At 39.1% G+C, this 25183-nt stretch overlaps 1 protein-coding gene across 5 annotated transcripts in view; it reads right to left on the reverse strand.

The window, feature by feature from the left end:
• Positions 1-25183, reverse strand: part of TENM4 (teneurin transmembrane protein 4) — a 1563960-nt gene that overhangs the window by 497633 nt on the left and 1041144 nt on the right. For 4 of the 5 annotated variants that reach the window (XM_032099028.1, XM_032099030.1, XM_032099029.1 and 1 more), the window contains one exon: positions 8002-8144. The exons of the other annotated variant lie outside the window; for it this stretch is intronic. The gene's annotated coding sequence lies outside the window, so the exon portion shown is untranslated. The remainder of the gene's footprint in view (positions 1-8001; positions 8145-25183) is intronic. 5 annotated transcript variants of the gene reach the window in all.

The following is a 25183-nucleotide window of genomic DNA, read 5'->3' on the forward strand; positions in this document are numbered from 1 at the left end:
CACTTACAGTTGTATGATAGAAACACCACACCTATGGAGGGCAGAGAAGCCCTCAGTCAAAATGCACTAAACCATGACTCTCACCTAGACTTCTCCCAGTCAAACCATGAAAGAATAGTCCATTTATTTTACAGTAAAGTCTGAAAATCAGCAGAAATTGGCAGGGTCACTTGAACATACAATGAACACGCACTCAATTCCATGCTGGTACTGAAAAGTTGAATGTGAGTGACGAGTGGAGGAAAAAAAACAGGTGTTCTAGTTCTCACTCTAAAGCCAAATAGTAGTTTCTCGGTATTTTGTTGCAATGTTTGACTCAAGCCAGACTTCTTCCCTTGGAAATTTCTGCCTTCTCGAGCATCTTGAGCAAAACAGAGCAGACAATGTCCAGTTAACTAACCTTGCTGATACTTAAACTTGATGAAATTTTAAGTCTGTGTTCTTGATTTTTTTTTATTTTTATTTTTCTGTATATGTTTTTAAAGACCTTCTGAAGCCTTCACATTTATTCACATGTCTACTCACGAACAAAGAAAAGAGAGAACACAAATCTCAGAACTTAAGAACCTCCCAGCAAAATATCTGTCCATGCTCTGTTATACAACTCTACACTGCAGTAGGAATATGCAGGTTTTATGTGTGCTGAACCCATCCGTCAGTCTGGCTCCCTGTACATCAATATCCCAGCAAAAAGTGTGCCATATATCACCACCAGATCCTGAAAAAAGACACCTGTTCAATATCAGTGTCCAATCTCCTGAGCTAAAAAACACATTCAGGGAGTTATTATTATTTCACAAGCGTTGTTTATTAATATGGTGGGCTGTAATGTTTGAATTTAAAATGAATCCTTCTACCTCATATGACTACTGATAGAAAACGGCATCATCGAGATACTATTGCACAGGTTGGAAAGACAATTGTTTCTCTGTGCATAATAATTCTTCTGCTAAAGATGCTCAGCAATCCTTTGACCTACTCATAATTTCACCTATTGTTACACAACCTGCGTGAAGTACTTAAGCTGGATCTTTATGAATTCCTGTTTAAGTTGTGTACTAATGGTTTGAAATCGCAACTAAAGCCAGGTGTGAAGTAGCGTGAGGTTAATTGAGTATGATAAACCATAGAATCATAGAATGATATAGGTTGGGGAGGGACCTAAAGACCATCTAGCTCCAACACCCCTGCCATGGGCAGGGATACATTCCACTATACTAGGTTGTTCTAAGTCCTGTTCAACATAGCCTTGAACACTTCCAGGGATGGGGAAAAAAGTATAATAGGTACTAGATAAGTGCAGTACAACTGATTACATGAACATCAGCAAATGTAAAATAGCTTAATATTTCACTCCACAGTGAAATGGAAATGAATGGCAAAGTCATTAGGAAATATTACTACAGACCTTTATACATGTCCTAAACTTGATTTTTGAAAAGTACTGGGCATATAATTAAAACATTAAAAATTTCAGCTAAAACATTGGGAACTGCTAGAAATATCATCACTGTTTAACAGAAATGGAACATCAAATGTCCAAAGGTTAAGTATATCCTTATTCTGAGTCTGACTTCTCGTAAAGGCAAATTAATAGTCTGATGATTTTAGAGTTTGCAGTATCTTGCATCTATTTTTAAAACTTATTAGTAATAGGGTAAATATGATTAAAAAAACCACCCTGTCAATATACTCCAGGATCTGTTCTGCATATGCTTTTTGAAGCTTTTCTCATGTTCTTGCCCCTTGCGCCTATTAATATAGACTTTGCAATCTATCTTTATCAGCAAATAAATTCAAGGATTGAAAGAGAAAAGTTCCACAATATCCTAGTTAAGATACCAGCTTGTGATTTGTTTGTGTCCTTCCAGACAGATGTCAATTAAAAGGAAAAAAAAGGGTGAAAAGGGGGGAAAAAAGCAACAATAGCACAGGATTGATTGACAAGTGCTATCATACAAGATTTCCCTCAAATATTTTATGAAAGGGACACTGGATTTCATTAAATTCTGTTTTCAAAAGCCATCTCTACCGAAAAGAATGCATTCAGAGGAATTAACTGGTTTTGTCCTGCAGATCACGTACCAAATTGAGAGTTCACCTTCTTGTGGCAGAAGGCCTCCTTCCCACCTGCCCTATCTGCAGTAGGAAGATAAGAAGAAGGTGAAAAGGTCTTGCACCCTTATTATTTACAAAGGATAAAGGTATTTTTACAGGGCTGGGTGCATTTTTAAGAACCAACTTAAAATACATAATTGCTTTACCTGCTGATACACTGAGGATTGTGCTATCTAGCCACACAGGTGTTGCAAAAAAATACTCAGGAAACTGCTTTAAAGATCTATTTTGCAAGCTTCACAGTAATTCTTCTCCCTGTGAAAACCTCCTTAACTATTCTTATGACATGAAACTTCAAATCTTTCCTATCAGCTGAAGGCCACCAAAGTGCAGTGGAAGTTGACACAGCAGAAGATTGTGGCTCAGACAATCCTTTGCCACAAACACCCTTCACCCCATATTTGTGGATGTTTTACTAAAATATGGTGAACTAGGACTCATACAGCAGGTGTGAATGTCGAGAGGCAGGAGAAAACCTTTCAATGGGCATCTCACACAGCAATAGCAGCTGGAGCCACCTAAAATGGCACAGTTCAGATAGAGGGAGGAAAATACAGTGTGCAACAGAGCAGTGGCCAACAGAAGAACAGCTTGACTACCTAGATCCAACTTCAGGAAAACCTGAGAAAAATACATAATTTAGAAATCCTACTTTGTGAGGGTTGATGAGCCTGAAGTTGCTATTCTGGCTCAATGCAGAGTTACCCGCGAGAACAGGATAGATATAATGGATATTATGGAGCCTTCTTTGCAAACCTCAGTCCTGATACACACACACACTGGTGACCTACAATCCTGCCTTCTTTTAGTGCAGAAACAAGGAGACAAGCAGAAAAACATGCTTCCCCCCCCTCATGTCACAGGTAGGAAAAGGAAGCAAGGATAAAAGGATGGAACTGAGTGGAGATGAGAAAGCTGGGAGCAGATGGTAGGAGAATTCAAGAGTATGTAAGTGTTGTCTGTGTGACCTATCGGTTGGCTGGCTGTCTTGCTTCATGTTGAAGCAAATCACAGTGGTTTTTGGGAGGAAAATTTAAAAAAATGGGAGAAGCCAATTGGCCCATATCTTGACTCCTCAGGCAGTTTGGATTTCTCTACTGTGTCCATCATATTTCTGTTATGAACAGCCTGAGTTGAGGACCCAGAAGGATTAACCTCCTTCTTAACAGGGATATTCTGAAGTGACTGATAACAGCTCCCTTCACTGTTCATGTACAGCAAGTGCAATGACATTACCCATGAAGGGATCTTGCAAGGATGGGAAAGTCTCCAGCCAGGAATCTCATCCCACTACTTTACATGAGTATCCCTAGTGCAGAAAAGACAGTGCTAAATCCCCACTATAAAAGTAATGACTTGGAGAAAGGGAATGTCAGCTAATGTTTAGCTGAAGCTAAAAATATGAGTGTCAGCAAATTCAGCTGACCTCTTCTCACACTGTTTCAAAGGGCTGTCAGAGAAGGTGGCCTTGTCCTTCCCTCTTTGAAACAGATAAACAGAAAAACACCCTGCGCCACTAAGACATCCAAAGCTACAGAGATGCCTTTGGATAATGAAAAAGATGATCTTTCCAGATTTTAATTTGAACTCTCAGCTTTGCTAGCCTTCCTTCCTAGAATCACAAAATAATTCAGATTTGACCAGCACTTCTGGAGATCTGTAGTCAAACCTCCATCTCCAAAGCAGGTCCAGATATATTAGGTGGTTCAAGATCTTGTCCCACTGTTTGAGAATCACCATGTGTAGACATTACCCAACTTTTCTGGTCAACCTATTCAAACATCTGATTACCTCCATGTAGAAAATTTTCAAAAACTTTGTTTGTCCTTTTTCCTTTTTTAACCACTTTTCACGTATTATACATTTTTTTTCTCTCAGAGACTGAAGTCACTGATAGTGACTTCAAACCTGAAGCTACCACAGTGTCAGTCTTTAAATTACTTTATAAATATTCAATTTCTAAAGATGTTTTTGTTTCTAGGAGAGTTCTGTGCCTCACTTCACATACTGCAGTTCTCCCAACAGGTTTATGTCTGTGGTAAAAATTACTGTGCACATCAGCAAATATGCTTTCTCTTGTCCCACCTCTAAAAATAAAATCAGCTTTATCTGTCAGTTTTCTGGCATTCTATGCCTTTCCCAAATCCTGATAAATTATTGTGCAGCAATGCCAACCACTCATTATAGAAATGATCCATGTCTAATGAAACAGGTACTGTAATTCTATATTCCAGGGTACTGGAAATTAATTTGCATAGCGGAGGCTGCAAGGGTCTGCGTATATCGCCTATTCCTATCCTGGGCCCATTTTCTGGAAAGCATGCATCATTAAGGGAAAAAAATATATAATAAAACCATGCAACTGCTAAGGGGTATTTTTGTTCTATTTATCTCAATGTCCTTTATGAATGTCAGGCAATCTCATTAATTTCATTGTATAAATGGGTGGGATAGACTGATATAATCTATCAAACCCTTGCAAATCCAGAGTAGATGTAAGATTACCACAGCTCAGCCCTGTGTTCTCCACAGTAGGCTGCATCACTGCCCTTAACTTTTGACTGCAGAGCAGGACCCAAAACTGAAATGAGATCACAGAGAGAACAAACCATGTGGGGTACAATATGTGAAATAAGGGCATGGTCAGGTGACTATTTCTGATCATCTCCTGAGTCTCTCTTGCATAGCAATAGAGACGAACCCTGACATGCAACAACAAGTGCTTTATTTTGTAATGTATTAATTTGCAGTCTTGGTAACTTGAAGGACTGTCAGAAGTGTAAGAAGAAAATGTCAATTTCTTAGCAGAAACCCATAAAACCCATGCTAACTAGTTCCTTTGACTACCCCTTAACAAGAGGAACCACAGCACTTCCCATCAACTCAGGGAAGACATTCCTACCTAGACATATTCTATCTTCTCACCAAAATTCAGCTAGGTCAAGAGGCCCAAGAGCTTGAGAAGCCCCGAAAATAAAAATGATAAACTACTGCAGCTGTTTCTTGTCCCCATGAACCCCCCAACTTGTAGTAAAAGGTCTTTGAACCTCAGGGTTCAAAGGTTTGAGGACACGGCACCAGCAAAACAGTAGCCTTGATTCTGTAGATGCCTTACAGTGGTTCCCTGTGTGTTTATTATGGAAGCTCAACATGCCCAGTATGCAACCAAAGATTATTTTTCTTCCAAAGGCCAGACATGCACAGAATTCTGTTAATTACATGCACTGTAGAAATGTCAGCCTTTACCCCTCTGTACATACGGCATCCTTTGTCCTTCACATAATGATTTTAAAGTGCTCTGCAGATATCATTTGATAGAATAATAAGGTATTGTTATCGAATCTTTATGTCTCCTATTGTCCCAGGAGCACTGACCTTGCTTTCCCAATACAGAGGTCTGTCTGCCAGGCTAATCACACTGATATCTGAGTACCTCAGAAGAGAACCTTATGTGGCAACATTTCTGCAGGAACTCAAAGCTGGCCAGACATACTGATAAGATCCATGTATTACTCTTGTGCATTTCTGCAAGGTTATAAACCAATTCCAATTTCAAATGTAAATCCCCATCCTGGTGACATGTGGAGAGATGCATGATTCAAATAACTCAAATTGTCCCCAGCTGTCAGGGTTCCCTATTCAGGTAGCAATGGATGCGATTTCCAAGCAGATAGCAACCACAGGGAACTAAGATGAATGAATCCCCCACCCACTCTTTTCCAGCAGATATGTGGTACTGATAAATGTCCTTGAACTACTGAGTTACAATGGGAATAACCTTTCATTTATGTCCTTCACTTTTATTTGCCAGGACAATGCATTCATGCTGTATCTTTTAGCCATGGACAACCAGATATTAGCACACCTTCCCGTAAGTTGTTTTTTTCCCCTTGATTTGATATGTTGTATAGGCATATCCATAAATATCCACGCACACAGCAGGGTATATGCAATACATCTGACAGGGCATGGTTACCCCTTGCACAATACCACTTTTTAATATAACCTTGGCTTGTTTCCATAGCTGTCAAAAAGTCTAGGTTAGGTTGATAGGTCTCTTAAAATGTACAATTTGTGGCAATCGAGTTTTTTATTCTTCCTTTTAAGAAAGTCTTGATACTTGTGAGGGCTTTTTCTCTCAGGAATAAGATATTTTGGTAGTTGCTGAACAAATTATGATACAAAAGCTCCTATCTGGAGATATGCAGATACTTCATGACAGCATCAGCACCCTTTACATATCTGCATAGCTTCAAAAATGTCCAACAGTTTCACTTTTCCACTCAGAAGCTTTTTATTTATTTTCTTTTATTTTATTTTCTGAAAAGAAATCCCAGAGCTCTACTATTGCCTCGCCACTTTTTATTTGTCCTGAAAAACCTTATTTTCTCCCTCTAATACAGTGAAGATGCCTAGGCTACGGTTTGTTTTATTGCAGCACCTCTGGGAATCTCCAGATGAACAAGCCTTGATATAATGGCACTGCTGTTACACCAATCTCTACCAAATCAGCCAGCTACAGTCAGGAATCTAAATATTCCTTAAGATACACTTATTTTAATTCAGACATATCATGAACAATCTGCCTGTCACAGGTACAATGTGTATTTTCAAGAACTTGCCCAAAGCTGCAGGAATTCAGGGTAGTCTCATTACTATATAAACAAAATAATCTGAAATATGTTTTATAACCTGGACCGGGGGAAGAAAACATATACAAGCAAATGCTTATTGCTTAAAACCAAAGTAGAATTAGTACATTCTTGAAACATAAAGCTATACTTTGAACCCTAAGTAAAAACATTCTCCTGTGACTAATTTCAAAACCAGAAATGTCATACGACTCAGCCTCATCCTTACAAGTCCATTACAGATCCTGTTTGGTTTCTGTACTTTGAAGTATAGTGTTCCTGGCTTCAAGTTGGCGAAATAAACTCACCTGTGTTTCTAAGTCTTTGTCTATGGCTAGTTAAAGTCTTGGTGCATGTAGAACTGTAGGAACATTTCAAATTTCTTTTGTTCTCTTTGCAATACCTTGGGATGGACACTCATTTGTAAAACTGAGGTAAAGCATTCTGCAGCTGACAAGTTCTATTTATTAACTGTTGCACACAAATATTTTTTATAGGGGATAACAAAGTTCTAAAAGCCATCTTATGCAGCATCATTAGATGAGTCAGAAGTAGTATATCCACATGATATTTTGGTTGCTCTCATTCAGCAAAAGTGGTGGCAGACAAGATAAAGCTGGAAGTCAATATACAGTTTATTTGGTGGGAAATAAAGAAGTGTTATCTTTACTGGGAGTGTGCAGGAGTAAATAGCTGAGTGTTGGTAGGTATTTGGTGAGTTGGAAATGCTGGTAAAACACAGGCAATGGAGGTTCTGTGGTAAGGAATAATAATGCTAAGTAGCATATGAGCTGCCATGAAATTATATTTAGGTTATTTCTGATACTTTAAATAAACTTCTAGACCAGAGCATTAACATTGACAATAGCATTTATTCAAGCTTCAGGAACCTGGGATCATTTCTCATCTTGATTCAATCACTTTGGTTAAACCTCTTGTTAACAACACAGAAAAAAAAATGGATTTTCCAAGTGATCACTATTTATTAGGCAATAAATTTAAAATGACATTGCAAATATAATTTCATGGGTTTTGCTCTTCTCATTTCTTTAAAAAAAAAACAAGGATGGAGACAAATAACGGTGCTTAAAATATCATGAGGAAAATCTTGATTTATCAACTTCACTTAAATATAAACACACATCAAAAAAAATTATAGATGTCTAAATACCAGACCCATGACAGATTAAGAGTTTTACTTCTTTGACTCATCTTTACCAATAAATCTAAAAAACAATTATAGTGTACTTACATATTTCAGATCCTCATCTGTCTAAGAATAGAAAGCACTGAAGTCATGTGTCAGAATAACTCGGGTGGCCTCTTCTCAATTCCCTTTTTGTGTTCACCATCCACAAAAATCAGTGCGCCACTGCAATGGTCCAGCCATTCTCACTACAGAAAAGGAGCCAGGTGTTGAGTGTCAGACAGGATGGGCATGGATTTGAAAAGGTTGTTTGCATGGCAGCTGTCAGAATTCTAAGACCCAGATTCCCTCCATCTACCAGGGTACCTCCATCAGAAGCCAGGCTACCGTCACATCAGACAGTGTTTGGTACCTGTCTTTTATGCCTGTATTGATATGGAGGAATGGATATCTACCTCTGTATCTACAGGACAGCCACATCCACGCTGCCTTTCTACGCTTTGATTTCCCCAGGAACAGAGTTACGGCATGTTCCAGGCTTGCTCCTACCCAGGATATACACAGCGTGCCACTACCCACTGGTGGCTTCATGCATTAGATGTGGTCTCAAAGGCTGGATAAGGAGTACATCAAATGTGAGGTGCTTCAAGCTGAATGGAATGAAACTGAACCTAAATTAATATGCACACATGCTTAAACCTGGGACAAACCTTCTAACTACATTTTTTTGTTTGTTTTCTGTCTATATTCTATGCTTCATGTTGGTAATAAAGCATATTTACTTATTTTAAAATATCACTAAAATATTATAGGTTTTACAGACTTACATTGGTTTTTTCGAAGAAATTTAGGAGAGACACTCCTGTGTTTGACACCTGGATGAGTCCAATTGTTTCCACATACATCAACAAAATTACCACCTCAGTTCCGTACTGCATATTGTTCAGACACCTTAACTTAGTAACGTCCTGGGCACCTTTTTTAGCGGCTCTATATTTAATGGGCACTTGAAGACAACTCTCGGTTTTAGAGGTACTTGAATGTCTATTTACCATGAGACACACTGGGCAATGTCACTCGGTTTAGTGACAACACTCACTAATATAACGTGTGGCACAGCAAAGAAAATGAGCCAGTATATGATGTAGCTAAGAGCCAACAGCTTCTGATAGTTCACAATTAGCATGCCCCTCAGTGTCACGAAAAAATAGCTTGAAAAGTTGTGATTGCAGATGCAAGATGCAGCCCAGCTCAGCTGTCCACATAGAACTGTCCAGTGCAACTAGAGATGTCCTTGGTACTCTGATTGTCCTTCAGCTGCTGTCCAGAAAGACATGGGTTTCCTGCAAATCCTGCATCTTCTCTGCCAGTCTCTTAAATAGGCTTGGGCATCTAAAATGGCTCTGGGCATTCCAAATGTCTCTAAATTTACTACAAAACTAAACTTCGTATGAAATTACAAGTTATGCATTGATAACAGGACTCTGTGATCCCCACCTCACTGTTGCTACTCTGCATATACAGCACCAGCACGTCACCCCTTTCCACAAGTACTGCTTCAGGGAATGGGCTGCAAACAAGATGCCAACAATTTTGTGTTGTATGCTACTTATGCACATGTATGCACACTATATCAGGGCTCACACTTTTGATTCTTTAATTAATAATGCCTTTCTGTAAAAATTAAAGCAATGGGAATTCCAAAAACATCATTATGTTTTGATTGTTAGGAGCTGTCATAAATGTATTCCAGTAGAGATAATGCTGTAAATGTTGATCATGTTACAAGTTGGCCCACCTACTGTCACTTCAGGAAGCAGAGGCTTAAATATAAACCCACTATTTTTAACTGAGTTAATATTGGAACTGAAGGAGGAAACATTCAGCTGAGGTAAATAGTAGCCTGGCTGATGTAAGTAGCACTATGCTGATTTACATAGTGAAGCAACTATCAGAAAAAGTAAATCTTTTCTCCACCAAGAGCTCCACAAATGCATTTATAATATTATTTAAGTAAGGAAAAGAAAAATGACACCAGATAGTTGAGATTATTCAAAGGTATCTCAGAATTCCTGACAAACTTCTATGAGCAAATAAATGCAAATGTGGAGCATGTGTCCTAGCCCAGTAAACTGCTTCAAATCCCTGAGCTAAAATATGCATGTTAAATAACAACGTGTTTTGTTTACAATGAGCAGTATATTCCAGACATAATTAAAATACAGAAAATTGTTATTGGATACCTCTTGATGATAAAAAAGACCCAAACAACCCTCCCCCAAACCTCCAAGGTATTAAATAAAAGTGGTTTTTATACTATAAGCATTCATTTACACTTTCTTCTTGAAGTTATAGTTCCTAAAGTACTGTAAGTTAGATTATTATTAAAAATTAGAGCAAGACCATCAGATTTTATTACTAAATTGGAAATAGGAATTCTGGATTTGGATGAAAAATAAAAAGAACAAAAATGCTCTAATACTTAAAACTCACAATTTTAAATACGTTAATTTATCTTGATTTAATAAATATTCTAATGTTGGGCATTCTTTTTGGGTGTCCTCAATAGTACTTGGCCTTTTTAATACAATAAAAACAAAAGCAGAAAAGTCTGAGAAGTTTAACCCAAGAGGAACCTTACTTCTCCAAAAATCCAACTAAAGGAGCCAAAGCTCTGTTTTCTTTTTAAATTACTTTCTCTCTCCTTAGCTGAGGTGTTTAAAGACTCCATAATGAAGCATAGCACAGAGTACAGTGCAGGAGGACTGAGACTATGGGCTTCAGGAGATTAATGGCTGCAGAGCGGCTCGCTTTTTGTTACATTAACCTGCCCAGAAAAGCAATTCCCTCCACAGTCCCCATGCCCAATCCCCATAAGTGGAGACATATGGCAGTTTTGTGATACAGAGAACACACTGTGGTAGTTTTATTGATACTGGGACTGCTTCTTAGCCAGTATAAGTCTTCCCCACTCAGCTATGAATTGATCCCATTGACTCTTGGCAAAAGCAGAATAGTCATAAAGGTTAATGCTGCCCTTGCAGTCAGATTCCTTCCCTGAATTGCCCTGTGAAGGTGCCTCTCTCCACTGACTCCAGGGAGACTGGCTGATTAAATTTAGACTGAGCTAACTCTTGTGCCTCTGTCGCTTTGGTGGGATCAATCTGTAAAGATGTGTTTTTCTCTTTGTCCATGATTCTCAGATGTGAGTCTATTGATAGAAAACCACTAGAAGTAGCAACGAGAGTGGTGCAAGTTATGCATGGCCATCACTGTCTTTTCATCTGGTGAAATCAAGACGAGCAGACCCTCTTCTTTCCTCCCTCCCTCTTCTGCCTGTCCATTATCTATGTGAGGACAGCAATCATTAAAACATTTCAAAACTCAGATCCCAACATTTCCATGTTGAATTAACATGAATACTCAGAACTGGAGAGCTGTGGTGCATCTTGGAAGGACTTTGCAAAAGTGGTTTTCAGCTCAGATTCTTGGCTAAAGGACAAAAGGCTTGGTGATGTGGCACAATATTGCACACACATAGACACACAGAGATCATTTCATATTTTCTGCCTCCCTCCACAGATTTCTCTCTCCCAGCCATCAGCTTCTCTGCTAATCTTGAAACTGCAAGGAATTTCATTCTGTGGCTTGTGTTTCCTCCAAAGCAGGACCTCAGTTCCTCCCTAGAAATTATGTCTCCTGGAGTCATTATTCCCTCTTGGCCTCAGACCACTTCCTGCAATTTCAGAGCCACTGAAAACAGCAGTTTCAAATGATCTATTAACCCGTGAAGGCTAAGCCAGTCTGTATTCACCAGAGTTCCTTTGATGCACTTTTCGCACATCTTTCTTTTCTCCTCTCCCTGAACTTTGAAATAGAACTGAAAAGATTCTCCCTCAGACAAGTTTTGGTCCATTTTACAGACCTTATCATCCTCTGAATACTGTTTTGTTTTCACCTCCAGTTTTCTGCTGCAGACTACTATTTACCAAATCTATCTTTCTTGAAAAATTCTGATGACCTGTAAAAGCTGAAATGTTAACTATCAAAACCCTTGGGTATACCCACAAATGATTATGTAAGGCTGGAGGCTCAATGCCAGATGAACAGACGACAAATCCATTTATCATCAGTAGGAACAGGCACATTAATTGGCTATGATACCAGTACCATCCTTCAGCATTAACAAAACTTCTTGATCCTGAATGTACCCCCAGAACATCCTTTGTTAAATAAGATAAATAATACTGAGGCCAAGGGTCGCACTGCTTCATCTGAGAAAGCTCAATTATTTATGAATACTTCCCTGACTCAGGCTTGGTAACCTGTCAGGTTACCAAGCCTTGCAGAGAGAGCTTTTTGGTCGACTGACTAAACATGACTATTCTACACATTTGTGTCTTCTGTATTAAAGAATCAACAACAGAGAAATGAAAACACATTAGTCCTGTAAATCTTCTGGACTGGCAGAGAGTACTTGAACATTGGAACAGTTTGCCCAGAAAGGCTGTGGAGACTCCATCCTTGGCAATATTCAAAACCTGACTGGACACATCCCTGGGCTCTTGTGGCTGACACTGCTTTGAGCGGTGTGTGTTGGACTAGATGATCTCCAAGGTCCCTTCCAGCCTCTGTGACATTCCATAGTTCTGAGACCATGACATGAAGCAACAGAAGTGGATTCCCTGGTTTCTGTTCCTGGCTCTTCCATGTACTCACACAAAAGCCAAAATTCTCATAATTGGCTACTGCTTCCAGCTGTTTCACCATGTAAAGAGGAATCTAATCCTAGGACCTCTGATGCCAATTTTCTTGCATGCAGCTGAGCGTGTGAAAAAGTAACCAGTGGCCACTGTTTGGTATGGTACCTGCAGAACTCCCTGCAGTTAAGTGAATTTGTCTGCAAAACAGGAGCGACTTAACCCTATTTGGCACAGTTGCTATGCAAATATTTTGTCTGATTCCAGGCACGCTGTTTGTGTGTCATCTTTGTCACCATGGATAGTAAAGAAACAGTGATACAGTCCAATAGCTCTGCATGAGGATGGAGAAAGTAAAACATTTATAATTTTACTGGAATATTGACCACATGTTACAAGTAGTAAAAGCAAAGTGTTTCTTTCAAGGGTGGCTTTTACCTATTTCTACTTGAGTTGCCAATAAATGGTTCTGTGACCCATTTCATGGAAGGAAGAACTCAAAAGTAAAACTGTAGTATTTCATGGGACTCAAAAACGACCCTCTGGGTCAAGTCCATCTTGCCAACACAATTTCTACCTTGTGGTCACTTATTGCTACCTTGCCTGTACTTGATATACATAGATTTTGATGTTATCAACACCCCTCTTCATATAGCTTGTTAACTAATTATGTGTCCATCCTATCATAAATGACATTTTCCCCATCCTTTTATCACCTTTTGATCTTGACAAGAAGGAGAATTGCTTTTTTCTTTCTCCCCAAGGGACTTGGGGAGTTTTTCCCCAGAATGATACAATATTTCCCCTACACTTGGAACAGTGCCTTTTGTTTGCACACAGTACTGGGGAATTTTCAGTGCTGACACCAGTCAGGCTGGCATGCACACTCTATACCTGCATAGCCAAAGGCACTGGCAGATGGTTGGTGACAAAAGGAGCATCCCATGGAGCTGCAGGAGAACCATCTCAACAGATCCAAGATTTCAGAGCCTGAAAGACACCGTGCAACAGCCCAACCATAGCATTGCTCAGCATTCAGCCAGAAGCAAGGCAGGTGCTTGAAATGTTTGCCAGGATTCACTCATTCAAAAGTGTTTAGTCTCCAAGATGGAAATAAATCTGGCAAATGCGTGTGGAATGTTCTTACAAAGAGATGTAAGGGCAATCACCTGGTGTAGGACAGAATCTACCACCTTGTCTCTGTGACTTTTTGGTAGCTGGAGGACTGACTTATACAAAATTGTCCCTTCCAGGCCTCCAGCAGGAGGAATTGTCCCCTCCAGCAGGACAGCCAGTGAGACTAAGTGGGAGTAATGAGAATGTATGATGTTGAATGAAGTAATGGCTCAAAAAGATGTGCTTCCGAGCATTTGGCAGGGACCATTTTACAGGAGAGGGGTGGCTGCTGGTGGTTCAGTGCTGCATAAACACTGGAGTTGTAAGCCTGGCTGATGGGGAGGAGGAGGTCAGAATTGTTGAGCTCAATTTGTTAGACTTGTCAAATTTGGATCAGTTCTGCTCTCTGCTTGATAGCTTCATATTTCATGTCATCCTACCTCTAGCAGGCAAGCGACATACCTGGAGTTCTGTCTCCCATTTCAGTTTGCTAAAGAAAAATGTGGGGGGTTTCTGCATCTTTCCTTCCTGAAGTTGGTGGTAGACTAAGGAGGAAGCATTTAGGTGTTTGTTTCACACTATTCATTTATTTCTTAAATCCTCTTCCTTGAAAATTTTCCAGTACCCCAGCTCCTGCTCAAAATTTCCCATGCTGGAGCTACAATGTACTGACATGATTCACAGTTCTTGTTAAGCAAGGGTAAACGTGTCCCAAATAAGTGGAGCTTCTTCCTTCTACAAAAGAAATGAACCATAGCAAAGATCATTGCAGCTAATCTGTCCTCAGACTCAAGAAGATTCTTCTGCACCTCTGCATTTCAGAAGATGACCTTTATCAGATGCAAAGCCTACAAATATCTTCTGACTGTGCAGAGCAAACTACGGATATACGATTTGATGTACAAATGTAACAGCCCTTCTCCTATCATATATCAGCCAGTGTAGCACAGATGCAATGTCACAGAAAGAAAAGCTTAAAGTAGAGGGAACAAACATATAAACTAGTTTATTACTTGCCAATGGGGAAGAGGAGACCAACTAAAACAATTTATAGTGAAGGTCCAACAGAATACCACAGAGTTAGTCTCCCTAGAGGAATGAAGGGAAGACAGGAACAATACTATCTCTCTAAATGCAAACACTGTTTGGGAGAGGTGGTACTCCTGTGATCTACCAGCAAGAAAGTTCTTTTGCTGAATAAGCAACTGGGCTTGCTGGTGTAGGAAGCAGTGTGCACACTGATGCCCTAGGGCATCAATTTCATCATCAGGAGACCCTGAGACATGCTTCAGTTTTCTCATAATGAGAGGATTGAGTGCATTCATCAAAACTGAGATTTCAGGGCTCAAAGTTCAAAAAGCCACCAGAGGTGACATCATTTCCCTGCTTCCTCCTTCTCTTGTCCCTTCCAAAAACAACCCCAATACTTTTTTTTTTCTTGCCATTTGACTGAAATCACCTGGGGGTTAATTATCTTTCTGGGATGAAAACCATATGCTATTTCATGTTCTTGCATAAGGTTAAGCTGCATATGATGAAACTGATCAATTAAATCTTGCAGGAAGGGAAGGGAAGGGAAGGGAAGGGAGGGTGAAGTCTGGCCAGGAGTTAGCGTTCTCATTTACAGACAATGTAATCCACGGTATCCGACAAACACAAAAATTAGCTTGCCCGCAAGGAACAGAGGAGAGAAAGTGTTGCCAGTGTCACCATAAAATGAAGCTGGGGAACACTAAAGTGGGGAATATTAATGTAAACAAGATGGGGAAAATCACTGCTTGCAACTGGCAAGACTTGGACTATGGAAAGGCCATATTATTTAAAAAACAATTTTTCTGTGTGTTTGGTTTTGGTTTATTTTTACCTTGCAGCTTGCAGACTGCTTTGAACACAGCAGATACCATGTTGATATGTGTTCATAAAATCCAGCCTGCTGTGCGGGTCTATGCCTGTCATTTCACTTTAGTGCAGGAACAATCCCCTAAAATGTTCTCCTGATTTTCCAATCTATCTGGCATGTGAGGGTAGTTCTTATCAGTGTGGATGGTTCTCCTTCAAGCTAGAGTATGGATTTTTTGTGCAGGTCTGGAAGGGATAAAAGAGAAGAGAAAACAGACATGGAAGTGCTCCAGAGTCTCATGCCTGTAAAATTCCATGCATACAAAACTTGCAAGGGAAAGAAGATCTACAGCTACATGCAAGTTATTGAAGGGAAACAGCGCAACATAAGCTTAGAGCTGTTTACAAGTAAATTCCGTAACTCCTAAGCCAAAAACTTCATTGCCTGAATAATTTCCTTGTCAAAGAGAAACTTTTTCTTTGCCAGCGAGAAAGAATAACTCCAAGAACCATTCAATCTCCAGCCCTGCAGAGCTTAGGTTGTACACGGGTTAACACTTCAGTGCAGTTACACTTCCCCAGCAGCTAGCATTTGGAAAGTGTGTTATTGAAAAGAAATAAGCACAAACATACACAGATGTCTACTGTTCTGGGTTCAAATAATCCTTGTGGAGAAAGAGTGGTGTATATATATATGGGTGTGCACGTGTGTGGGCATGCATGGGAAAGCAAAGTGAGCTTTAATTTTACTCTGAATCCCACCTAAACAAAGATCCTAATGTTGTCCCTTGGAATGAGGTAAGAAATATGATCATTTGGTTCCAAGACCTGCCTGAAACTACAGTTTTTGTAGCCCTGAATGAGCAGCAGCCAAAGTAAAAGAGATCAGATGAACTGCATTTAGAAGCGATGCAGTGAACTGGTACGAGGGGAAAGTGCTTTTAGTGATCGATATGAAAACAGGGGGCTTTCATCTAACCACAGTGAGGATGGCAAAGAGGAATTTGGGCAATATAATACCGGATAAAAGGGTAGATAGCCTCTTATTTCAACCTAAAGACTTAATGATGCTTATTAAAAGGTTGTTACCTGGTTTCATGGAAGAATTATTGCCCTCTACCTCTTTCCTCAGAGTGAATGACCTGACAGGGAAAACCAAGTTTTCTTAAGTCCTTGGTCCTTGTTATGGGAATGTTCTTCTCACTCTTCTGTGACTTTGCCAAAAGACCAGCCCATGCAAACCAGCATTATACAATGCAATTGCCCAGGCACCACATTCATATTGCAGCACTTGGGTCATTAGATATTACGATTTAATTCACATAACAATTGTTTAGATTCAGGTCAATGTTACCAATAATTGAGAGCTTTGGAACAGCAAAGTGTTCTTCTGCTTAAGAAAATGCATTGGGCCAAAGTCAAGTCTGGAAGAGACACACTGAAGACAATGAACTTCCAGCAGGTGAGCCAGGCTGCACATTTCTGCTGGGGAAATCTTTCCACCACCGCAGCATTTCATTATCACTGTCATTTTCTCTATGAATTATTGCTTTCTTGTCAGATTTACCTCCCCTTCCACTTGAAAACAGTCATCTGGGGAATAGGCCAGCAATAAAACAAAACCTCCTGGAGGTTAATGTTGCAACGACAACAAAAACAGGAGCTGGTCTACGTCTTCAACTAGGGAACCAAACCACGTGGTACTGATTCAGCTACAAGAGTTCAAGCTGTCTGTAGCTGAATATAACAGGCAGTACTGCTTTTCTGGCACTGGATAAAAACAAAGTGTTTTGAACTCACAGTGACTAGATTTTTCAAGGCTACTTAGTGTGCTTCAAGACTTACAGTTCTTCAGCAGTGACTAGAAAAAGACAATTCAGATGAATTCATGTGTCGTAAAAAAAAATCTATTAATTAGCTTTTCAATTAATATTAGGAAGTCCCATATGGCATTTGACTATGAGTATAAAAGGTGCTGGAATTTCTACAATTCTACAGTAAAGAGATATGGAGCAGAGATATGGCCTGGGAGACAGGAACCCAGAGCACCAAACTACCCTTCTTCTTGTTAGAAGAACCCATCCAACTGCATAAACTGGCCTTTTCTGGTGAAAGAACTACCTTTACTTTTTGTAGAGCAAACTGTAGTTTAGCTAGAATTATCTAAAATTAAATCAACTGGGCCAAATCTATGAAAAGCCATATTGGTCCTGTATTCCACCTGAAGATATTTGTCTTCCATGTGAAATGTAACTTTGGAGTTAAGTCTAACCAGCACCCAGAGGGAGACTAGATGTAGATTCGTAGACTCTTTTAGGTGGAAAACACCTCCAAGATTATGGAGTGAAAAATACCTTTCAAACTGCAAAATGGAGGAAATTATTTTAAGTTAAATATTTTGAGACATGTAGAATGTGTGAAAACATTTCTTCAGAAATTACCATGGCATGGAATCAAGCCATAATCAAATGAATGAAATCAAAGAACCTTTCCTCTGTTGCCTTCCTTGAATAGTCATTTATGAACCAGAAAGTAAATGCACAAAGAATCTTAAATCACAACCAATCACACCAGCAAAACTTTGACACTCCTTCACACTACTAAGTGGTTTAAAAGCCAGAATGACTGCAACAGGAGATCAAATCCAACTTTACTGGAACAAATTGTGCTTTGAATTATGTTGGTGCAGTGCCACAGAAGTCAATGGGATATGACCTTCACAGCTAATGAAAGAGGTCCACTAAATTTGTCCTAGTCAGCTTGGCTGCAGAACCCCTTTGCACATTCTATGCACAGCCTCTTGTTCCCTCTCTTAGAACAAGTAAAATCTTTTCAGCTAAAATATAAGCTAATGAATTTCAGAAACCCCTTTTTTTGCAGTAAATCATCCAGTAAATAATGACAGTACACTGGAAACGACAGACCAGATTTACATGAAGACTGATAGAACTTGATGAATTTGACTCACTGCCATCTACAACTTCCTTGTGAGGGAAAGAGGAGGGGCAGACACTGATTTCCTCTCTCTGGTGACAAGACCCAAGAGAATGGGCTGAAGTTGCGTCAGAGCAGGTGAAGGTTGGATGTAAGACACAGGTTCTTCACCCAGAGGGTGGTTGGGCACTGGAACAGGCTCCCCAGGGAAGTGGTCACAGCACCAGCCTGACAGAGTTCAAGAAGTGTTTGGACAATGCTCTCAGGCACGGTGTGTGATTCTTGGGGATAGTGCTATGCAGGGCCAGGAGATGGACTTGGTGATTCCTGTGGGCCCCTTCCAACTCAGTTTATACCGTGATTCTGTGAATCACAGTCCTTTCACTACGAGATCTCTCTGTAAAGGAGCAGATTTACTACAAGGTGTAGGAAGATTTGAGAAATGCCTACAGAAATGAGTTTATTTATTCTTTAAGAAACTGATTCAGTTGACAAGAGGAAGGAGGGAGGCAGTGAAAATAATGAGAAAATAATAACTATCATTATCCATAAATATTAAAGCAGATTAACAGATTATGAGATAAAAAAGGGAATGAATATTCCATAGTTTAAGGTTCCAATAGCATTAAGGTTCTGTTTCCTGTCAACTAATTTTCAGTTAATTGCCATTAATTTTTCATAGCTAAATAGCAAAAGAAATGAGATTCCTCTATTATTTGCCATACACTCTAGTTGTGAAGGGAGTCCATTGTGAATGGAACGTGGTGAAAAAGTTTCATCACAAGATAATTGAAATTATGGCTAGAAAAGACTTACTAATCCATACACTTGCCACTGCAATTTCCTCTCTTCTACAGAGCATCTGATGAAGACTCCTACTCAAAGGGTTTAAAAGTGATTCACTGATTTAAAATTTTCTGTTGTTAATTGATTAAATTGTTTTTTTAGTGAAACCCCTAGCAAGTAGTCTTTAAGTACTTTATGCTATACATCCCTACACAATCAGAAATACATTATGCATTAGAAATGCATTTGAGCTCAGTGCAAGTGACAGAGATGACAACTCCTTTTCAATGCAAATAGCTCACTGCTTCCTTCCAATTTTTAACATTGATGCTGTTTTGTTCAGTAAATGCCACCTTCTTGCAATATCCAACTTAGGCACGTTGAATACTTTTCTCATTATGTATTTATAGAATTTTGGTGTCTGAAAGATCCACACAGGTGAGCAGTCTAAATCAGCAATTTCTGCCTTGATCTTGATGTCTCAAGAAATCATGAAGTCCTAGAATGGTTTGGGTTGGAAGGGACCATAAAGATCAGCTAGTTCCAACCCTCCTGCCACCTTCTACTACCATCCACTAGACCAGGTTCCTCAAAGCCCCATTCAACCTGGCCTGCACTAGAAGTTCTGGTATTCACAAAGGATTTTGCATATTAAACGACATTTTTTTTGGAAGACTGTATTACCACTATGCTATCGACAATATAACAGGGTATCAGTGAAAAAGCCTGTACAATGGAAACATTAACTTATTCTGCTGAACAGAAGAGTCTACACATGTACCCTATCAACTAAAAGGCTGAAGTCAATTCAAAAACCTCTGTGTTGAACCACCAGTAGTAGAAGGTGGCAGAAAATGACAAGGTGTTAATGTTTATTCCCCAGAGAAGTTCAGAAAAATAACTTCATGCAAAGTCATAATTATATGTGTAATACAACCAGCAATAAACCAGTGATACTTGCAGGATATCTCAGGTCATCAGACGCACAAAATGCACAGTTTGAAAACACAGGTTACTGTATTTAATTTAATTTTAATTTTAAAAAGGCATTTGTACAAATGCCAGAACAAATTAAGTTCTGATTAACTTTTTCTGCTGACATCTCTTCCTATTAGTGTAAATGTCTTCCACCATATACTTGAGAAAATTCTTAAAGTCACACTGCAGCAAGAATTTCTTCCTGCTTTGCAGCTCAAATTTTCTTTTGTTTAACATAATCCCATCATGCCTGTCTTTGTCACCTTGGGATAAGAAAAACAATCTTTTCCCTTTATCCTCTGAGAGCATGACTTTCTGTTTCCTACCAAGCCAGGTCGTTCAGCCCCTTAATGATTTTTGCTGCTGTTCTTGGAATTCCCTTCAATTTGTCAACATCCATCACTATATTCAAGGTGCAATCCCATCACTGCTGTATAGCAAGAAAATCACCTCCCTATGGACAAAGGAATGATGACGCTGCACATACAGACCGAAGTCACAACATCCCTTTTGTAATCCTCTAGCATTGCAGCATGCAGATATATAATTTGCTGTCTCCTAAAACCCCAAGGTCTCCTTTGACATTTCTGATTTCCAGGTATCTTTGTCTGACTTAATAACTGTGCTTAGATTATTTCCCTCTCAGATTTATTAGCCTACATTTTTCTAGGTCAGATCTCATTCTCTTAATTGAAGCACATCTTTATGCCATGTCTCATTCTCCTTGCACTGTTTCCTAGTAATTAAACATAGTTTGATATTTTGAGGCAGAAGTTGGAAGATCCTTATTAATATTTGGGTAGGATTTGAGTTTTTCAGTCCTTTTATGCTTGCACTGATTCCTTTGGGCACTACACCCATGTTCACTACTGGGACACTCACTTGTTTGTCAGTGTGACTGACTGTAGAGTGCCAAAAGGCAGCCCTGGAGCTCTCTCTTATCCTTGCATGTTATTCAGAAAGAAAAATGCTACCATCTTGCTAATTGTAGACAATTCACTCCTGAACAAGTCTAAGTTCTTCCACAGTCAAAGGAATTTAAAAATGGACATGTTCAGGTTACAGCTAGTCTCACCTCTAAATATGCATCAGAACCAAGTTTAACAAGCTACACCCTGGAAATGTTTGTTTCATTTCAGTAGACATAGGGCGAGTCCAGTAGACCCGGCTGTAGATACATAACAGCAACAGAAAACTGCAGATCATTGTAGACATCTTTGACTGGCTTCTTGATTTACTCTTTCATTTTTTTCTATCAACTAAAATATAAAAGCGTAAAAACTTTAGATTTAGTTCTTGTTTTTCCACATCATAAATTTTTTCATCTGTGTAACTTAGGAGCATTTTTGATGATCCATGTTTAACAGTGAGTTTTACCCAGCAGATTTCTAGGCAGTTAAAGTAGTACTTGAGTACTATATCCTTTATCCAGTTTTTGAATAATTGCTCTAAAGATTTTTTTTCATTTCAAGGCCTGCGACAGATACCTAGTGATGTCTTTCATCTTTGTAATTTAATTTGAAGTATTCCACTTTCTGCTATTCATTATCAAATTGTATCTCAGTGCTGTTACAAATATGATAGTCATTATTTCATTGTATAGTGGTAATATAAAAAAATAAATGAAGTAGTACAAAAAACAAACCACCCCTCTCATACATTTACTGCCTTAAAAACTTATGTAGGATGTATTTCTCTCGATGGCACACAGAAGAAACTTCAAGTGTTTCTTGCATCATTTCACTAGGAAAAGTTCAGATAGTTTACCAAACTGTAACTGCAGCAGCCAACAGTTCCACAAATTTTTAACTTCATTAATCTATTACAAACTGAAGAGTTGAAGGTGAAATTCTGATTATAACCTGGCTTCTCAAGCTCTGCCATGACATAGTCCCTGAAACCCATTAAACCTACCAAATATGAAGATACTTGCCCCCCATATGATACTGTACATTAAGTTTATTTCAACAAGGGAAATCTCTTTAAGTTTTATTACAGGAATAACTCTGAATTTTACTGTTTGTTTAACAACATGGAACATTCCATAAAGATCTGAAACCTTAATTACACTCCTCTACCTAATCCTCCAGGGAATTCATTGGAATAGCATATTAAACACTTTTTTTTCTGTTCCTAGAAGGGGTCTTCTGCTATTCATTGCTACTTCCCCCACTTTTTAGAATGAGTCAAATTCAATGTATGAAGTAGCTTTTTAAGCCAGTGAGCTCCTATTTTCTTACTAGTCTCAAAAATATATGCTTATGACATAACTTGTGTATCTTTGTAATACCTGAAATGTTTTTGTAGAAAACAAAAACAGTTATTTGTTGCAGTGATAGCAACAAATAACTTATTAATATGTGGTGCTACAATGAACGATGACTATGCAGTAACAATGCCTTATTCAGCACGTTTATTCCCTCCTCTTTTACCATGTTCCTATTGATTTCAGTTGTAACCTTTATCGTAAAGCTGTCCCTGCAGTTCCAACATGAATGCAAAGAAAACTCCATTCCTCTATGTACCTCCTCAAAATAACTCCTTATTACACTCCAAGTTTATTATGCACCAGTCTGCAGTATAGGGGTTGAATATCTATTGATGAGTACATCGTTTCAAGAGGAAGATAATCAGGGGAAAAAATTATTCTTTTAAAGCATATCTCATTCAGAAATGTCAGAAAAATCCTGTTTGATTGTGAGACACCTTGTCAGGTTTGAAAAACAAGGCCACTGTATGACTATGACAGAATGACTTTCAAAATAAAGGGTGCAGAACTAAGTGAAAGCAGCCATGTCCATTCTGTGTATTTAATTGTAACTACAAAGCAATTTCAATGACAGACCACGGCATCTGGATGCAGGTCAGCACATATCCTCGAATTAATTAACAGTATAAATACTGATGGTATCTTAGGAATGGTGATTTTATTACTAGAAGTGACCACTTTGTATGAAACTAAGAGTTTAAATACTCTGTGTGAGAGCAAATTCCAGAATATCAGCATTAACGGTGTATTTTGGATGGCATGGGCAGCCATAGAATGGAATCATAGAGTTATTAAGGTTGGAAAAGACCTTTAAGCTCATCAAATCCAATCCCCATCCTAGCACCACTGCCATGTACACCATAGAGCCATGTCCCATGCATGGACAGACATATATCCATGTCTTTCTTTAACACTTCCAGGGACGAGGGTGTCTCCATAGAAAGTGGATATTCTGTGAAATATTTTTTCCTAATATCCAATCTAAACCTCCCCTGGCACAGCCTGAGGCCATCTCCTCTTGTCCTGTTACTTGTTACCAGGAGAAGAGAATGGCACCCCACTGGTTACATCCTCCTCTAGGCAGTTGTATAGTGATAAGTTTGTCCCTGAGCCTCCTTTCCTCCAGGCTAAACACCCCCAGCTCCCTCAGCTTCTCCTCACCAGACCTGTGTTCCAGCCCTTCCCAGATCCATTGCCCTTCTCTGGACACACTCTATCACCTCAGTGTCTTTCTTGTACTGAGGGACCCAGAACTGAACACAGGATTCGAGGTGTGGCCTCACCACTGCTGAGTACAGGGGGACAATCACTGCCCTGGTCCTGCTGGCCACACTATTGCTGATACAGGCCAGGATGGCACTGAGCTTCTTGGCCACCTGGGCACTCTGTTGGTTCATGCTCAGATCAGTCAGCCAGCCATATGAGAATTTTATTAAAGGGACAAGTTTTTCCAAATTTTGGCTTTTTCACAAGGATCCATCATCACTGGAGAGTGAAATAAGGCCTATCATGTCCCCCAGAACTAAGAAACAGTCTGGATCCATGAAAAGTATACACACCAGGGAATGTGTTTATAACCTGCTCTTGTGCAACTGAAACTCCAAACATCACAAGCGTGATGTGTGAGATATCAGGAACAGGCTCCCCAGGGAAGTAGTAGAATCACCATCCTTGAAAGCATTCACAAAACTGAGTAGATATGGCACTTTGTGCTATAGTTAGAGGCTGAAAGCGGTATTTCATCAAAGGTTGGATTTGGTCATGTTGGAGATCTTTCCCAACCTTAATGATTCTATGATTGTACGTCATCCCACAGAAAAACACAAGTTGGATTAAATTTCTGATACAAGAAGCTAGCAGTTTTCAAGCAATTGTTTCAGAACAAAGCATAAAAGATGGGAATGTTTCAGTGCTTCTAACTAACTAGCACACTTAATGTACTTTCCCGTTCCTGGAAGTGTTCAAGGTCAGGTTGCACAGGGATGTTTTAATGAAAGGTGTCCCTGCCCATGGGAGAGGAGGTGGAACAAGATGATCTTTAAGGTCCCTTTTAACACAAACCATTCCACAGTTCTATGATTCTACTTGTATTCTTTTATTGGACAGCAAGACACACTCACGATTTGTAAATTCTGGTTAAAAAATGCATGTATCTGTAGACAATATTTTTCCTTCAAGTACAAAATCTAAATACATTTGATCTTGCATAGTCAAGATCAGCAAAAAATTCTAGAAAACTCAAGACTAGAAGCTTGCAATAATCTTCATGAGTTGTTTAGGAAGCTTTGAAGACATCCTTAACTTGGATTAATTTGGATCTTAACTAGCATTGCCTGTCCATATACTATAAAAAAAAAATTATTCTTCAAAGCAATGGTTTCTCAGCTTTTAGATGATAAATAGACAAAAAAGAATTCATTATCCCTAAATGAGGTGGAAAAGCATAGGTAGTTCTGGAGGGAGCACAGCATTTGGTGAGAACATAAAAGTATGGGACAATAAAGAAAGAATACTATAACCAGTTCAAAGTGGACATGAAAGCATAAGAACAGTTTTTGCTTCTGTTTGAATTCTTCCACCTTGCAGGCTAAAAGTAATATTGGATCAAATCTGCATTTTCTTTTCCAAATCTATTTTATAAAAATGAGCAATTTTTCAATATTTA

The sequence above is a fragment of the Corvus moneduloides genome, chromosome 2 (genome assembly GCF_009650955.1).
Source record: "Corvus moneduloides isolate bCorMon1 chromosome 2, bCorMon1.pri, whole genome shotgun sequence".
NCBI lineage: Eukaryota > Metazoa > Chordata > Aves > Passeriformes > Corvidae > Corvus > Corvus moneduloides.